Genomic DNA, 5,490 nt, shown 5'->3' on the forward strand with positions numbered 1-5,490 from the left:
GAAGGCATGGTTCTTCTTTTTGTACCATGGAAGAAAGTGCTCAGTCAGAAACTCTACATACCTTGCAGAGTTCATTTTCACACCTTCAGGGACCCTAAAGGGGCCCACCAGCTGTCTCCCCATGATTCCAGCCCAAAACATGACTCCGCCACCTCCTTGCTGACGTCGCAGCCTTGTTGGGACATGGTGGCCATCCACCAACCATCCACTACTCCATCCATCTGGACCATCCAGGGTTGCACGGCACTCATCAGTAAACAAGACTGTTTGAAAATTAGTCTTCATGTATGTGTGGGCCCACTGCAACCGTTTCTGCTTGTGAGCATTGATTAGGGGTGGCCGAATAGTAGGTTTATGCACAACTGCAAGCATCTGGAGGATCCTACACCTTGAGGTTTTCGGGACTCCCGAAGCACCAGCAGCTTCAAATACCTGTTTGCTGCTTTGCAATGGCATTTTTGCAGCTGCTCTCTTAATCCGATGAATTTGTCTGGAAGAAACCTTCCTCATTCTGCCTTTATCTGCACGAACCCTTCTGTGCTCTGAATCAGTCACAAATGTCTTCACAGTACGATGATCTCGCTTAAGTTTTCGTGAAATATCTAATGTTTTCATACCTTGTCCAAGACATTGCACTATTTGACGCTTTTCGGCAGCAGACAGATCCTTTTTCTTTCCCATATTGCTTGAAACCTGTGGCCTGCTTAATAATGTGGAACGTCCTTCTTAAGTAGTTTTCCTTTAATTGGGCTCACCTGGCAAACTACTTATCACAGGTGTCTGAGATTGATTTCAGTGATCCAAAGAGCACTGAGACACAATACCATCCATAAGTTTAATTGAACAATATAAAATTAAATGTTTACGACAGTTAAATCCAATTTGCATAATAATTTGGAACGCAGTGTAAGGCTGGCAGACCAGTGGCGGTCCACCGGCGGGAGCCAACTGCGGGCCACCGGCTTTTTGCTCATCATTTTCCAGCGGTCCACCGGCAGCAGCTGCCATATTTCCACCGGTGGTCCACTGCTAAGCCGCTGGTTTATCATTCATGTTTGCAGGCGGTTTATAATCGTTAAATCACGCTAACCAAAATGTCATTCAACACAAAAACCAATGTTCAATAACAACTGCAAATTTAATATTTTAACAGATTAAATACACAAATGCATTACATTTATCAGACCAACACACAAATACAGTATTTGTACCCATATGGAAGTTATCCATGTTTTTTACAGCATTTGCAGTAAGACCATACAAAATCTACTACAATGATTGATTGTTGTAGCAAAACCACAATAACTATGACATTACTACAACATATAGAAAACCTATACAGACTTTCACCATGGTTTCAAAAGCATCAGAACCATTTTTAAAACCTTGATTTGAAAAAAGAAAGAAAATATGATTACATGGTTGCAGTGTTACATAGTAAAACCCAGGATAGCTGTCGTATAAGGGTATAGATCTTAACAATGCATATCATTTCAAAGCAGCTTAAAAATGCATGTTTCAATGTTACAATCAAAAAACATATCCTTTAATCAGCCAGAGGTGGCTGTGACTCACTGAGAAACAACAAAGTGATGTTCATATCACAATAGCTCTAAGACAATACAAGGCATGTATTTAAAGTAATGTTCAGTTAAACAGGCAATATTATTATAGGTTAAGTTTGCAGATTTTCAACCCATATCAGCCATTTTTTTGTGGACAAGTAAATGGGAATATCTCAGTAAGTAACTAAAAAAATAAGGGTAAACATTGTCCATTTACATATACGGCCATTATTGTAACAATACAAAGTGGATTGACAATCAGCAAACTTACACTTTCATAGGCAGTGCAATCAGACAGTGATGACAATATTTGGCAGGTTTTTTGCCTTTATTTGTACAGTATAGTATGAGAGAGGACAGGAAGTGAAGTGGGAGAGAGAAGGGGGTGGGGTCGGGAAAGTACCATGAGCCGGGAATCAAACTCGGGTCGCCCAGAGTAAACCACTGCCCACGAGGCTATCAGCTCCTACATATTTGGCAGTTTTGTAAATCCATCTATAGTTGGCATCATCTGAAGTCTTTGTGAGTGTTGCCATCATCTGAAGTCTTCACAAGTGATGCTGTATCCAATATGGAGCTGCTGTAATCTTAAAGTGTAAACCCTGACAGATTGAAACAGGAAAGCAAAAGGAGAAAGATTAGCACTGCTGCTGTTCATGATATTGCTTTAAGCAAAAGATGATCATGTTCACTTTTTACTATTTCATTTATGAAGAACAAGGTTACAAGATGTGTTATGGGAATGCTTAACTAAATGTGAAAACGCTTTAATGGACTCTGATATCGTGGATACTACCAATAGTCCAGAGCTTGTGACTTTACTTATCTTATTTTGGAATTATCTGGTTTAATAGCCATCAGGTTTTTTCTAGGTCCCTTAGTAAATTTGTCATCATAATGTGAAGAACTGGAAAGTCTCTATGGAACAAACTACCTATGCAATAGTATCATTTAAGTGGGAGGAACAAGCAATCATAACTATAATTTACACTACCATTCAAAGGGTTCAGACTTTTTTATTTCTCTCATTATATGAATATATTGTAAACTGTACTTTATTGTAAACTGAATTTTCAACATCAATACGTCAAAGTTCAGTGTCACATGATCCAAGTGACAATTTTGTTGCTCAAGACACTGAAGACTGGAGTAATGATGTTGAAAATTCATACTTGCATCACAGAAATAAATTACACTTTACTATATACATTCAAAAAGAAAACAGCTCTTTTATATTGTGGTTAATTAACAGTATTTCTGTTTATATTGTATTTTTTGCCAAATAAATATCAACATAAATAACAATAGCTAGCAAAATAGACATGAAAAGGAAATAAAAATATACACTACTGTTAAAAAGTTTAAGGCTATAACTTTAAGGTTTTCGTTACTTGTCATTGGATTCATACTCGTATCACCTTGGAGATGTTTTCTGACAGGAGGTCTACTCCACTTCTACGGCACAGCCATCAGCATGGACAAATCTACAATCATAACATTGAATGTTAAGGAATAACAATATAGTGAACTGGGTTTGCAGGTACAAAACTGACTGTCAGAAAAGCTGCAATACATATGATAACTTAACTCTCTTAAAAGCAGTTTTAAATTGGCTAATGCTAATCAGTCTGTCATCAAGGCTCATTTTATGTAGGCCTGACTAAAGTAACTACCTGGGACATTAATGTAATACTGTATAAAAACAAAAATCATCTCATCCACACCCATTTAATGACTTTTAGCTGAAAATTTACCTCAGACAAAATATCAATAAAAGCAAATCCGACAAGCGCAGGACCACTGATACGTTTTCTACAAACACTTAAACATCTAAATATGCCTAATTTACATTTTAATCATTTAATTTACCAATTCTGCCATATTTTTCCTGAATTCGTTACCTCAGATAACCTTAAGCGGGAATGTCCAACTAGTCCTGACTAATCGCTTAAACTGCAAGCAGGGCTTATAATACACAAGTAAAATGTAAGCATATTCATTTCAAGTAATCAATTTAACATATTTTTAACTAAAAAAAGTTATTACAGGATTTAGGCCTACCTGAAGCGACGACCTGACCGGATCCAGCCATGAGAGATCTCATTAGATATGCATACAGACCAGCTGTCATTGGCTTAAACTTGCTGCTTGTCAGTTCCTGGTCCCGCCCAGTTTCCATGGTAACTTTTCTCCGCTCCAGTGTGTGACACACATTCAGTGCGCAACGCACAACATTAATACACGTCAAGATGGGATTAATACATAAATTTAACTATTTAAAATCTCATAAATTATTATTAAATAGAAAATTAATAGCCTTTTTATTCAAATATATATATATATACTAAAATTTGCCTGTTAAGTAATTTAGCCAGTATTCCATCAATACCTTTGACTGTATTTATAAAAATGTCCTTTAAGAGCTTAGAAGAACACTATCATTTAGCCACTGGTGTACCAACAGAGGTCGCGGTGGCGTGCCACCCAAAAAAAGCTGGCAGACAGACAGCATTTTTACATTGATCGGCTTATCGACAGTGTGCCGACGGTGGTCCGACTGCGTTAAACCGCTGAATCTATGCCGCCCAAAAACCGCCGGTGGACCGCCAGGTCATTGTTTGCTGGGAACAGTCGGAGTGCAACATGTATCAATTTAGTAGACGCTTAGTTTTATCCAAAGCGACTTTGAAGCTCAAAGCTTCAAAACTGAGAAGCAAAATCAATTACAATGCGCACCTGGTTACCGTTTTTGCTAACAGGATTAGCTGCTGCTTGAGTCGTACTGGTTGATGCATTCGTTTCGCTTGTGATGCCGATGTCTTTTCTTCATTTCTAAGAAAAAAAACTTTATATTGCAGGCAAGTTTCGAAGGGTGGCCATGTGTCGTGATACCTTCTCTTTTTTAAATTTACATTTTGCACAACCGCTAAATTGATGCCTATCCATTTTGAATTGAATATTATAAATTGGCGATCCTGACTGGGGGGTATGAAGATAAATCAGTAGATAAACTTGAGCATGTGGATTTTAATTTGTGAACTTGTAAATGTAACCGGGCCAAGATAACCGACTACGCCACCGGGGTCAATCACCCACGGAAATATGAATTAGATACTCTTAATAGGACACAGGTTCGACAGTTTGGTGCAAATGACAGTTTCAGTGTCCACACGCAATCTCTCCTGAGCTCTTGCTGCGCGCTGTTACTCGCGTTACTCGCTGTTACTGTTACTCATGTACTCGTGCAACTGCTCGCGTTATGTGAAGGACACGGACCGGACGTTGAAACTGCACAGCTGGCGTCATCATATGGGGAAAACGCGTCCGACGATTAATGAAGAACCCGATAATGCGTGATAGTGGGAGACTTAACAGCTTTAACAACCGTCTCAGACTCTCCCGAATGTAATTATAAAGCTCCTTCACAAACATAGATTTATTTTATAAGCGCCAAAGATGTAGGCCTAGAGGTGACCTGATATTGTATTATAATATGAATTACCTCTCAGGCAACGTTAAATAACTTGTTTTTTACTTGTCAATTTACTTTTCATTTTCATGTTCATGTTCTGTTCTGCGCTTTGGGAAGTTTCTTTGCTCGATCCATTTGGTCATTTGACTGTCAAAGAGTGATTAGTTGACATAATTATATATTTATTGAACTCGTTTAAAATGTTAGACAAAAGTGAAACTAAAACGTTTTAGATGATGACTTTTTCGTTATATTTTTTATAACGTTTTATTTAAAAAAACGTTAAATAATATTTTGGCACAATGGCGCCCCCACTTCTGCGGCGCCCCTATGCACCGTATATACTGCATACCCCATTTTTGCGCCCCTTCTCTGTACGTGTGTGCGCGTGATACGTATCATTACGGTAATATCGTGCCAACGGAAGAGTGTGCGGCACTATCACTGTGTTTA

This window comes from Triplophysa rosa, linkage group LG11 (genome assembly GCF_024868665.1).
Source record: "Triplophysa rosa linkage group LG11, Trosa_1v2, whole genome shotgun sequence".
In the NCBI taxonomy this organism is placed as follows: domain Eukaryota; kingdom Metazoa; phylum Chordata; class Actinopteri; order Cypriniformes; family Nemacheilidae; genus Triplophysa; species Triplophysa rosa.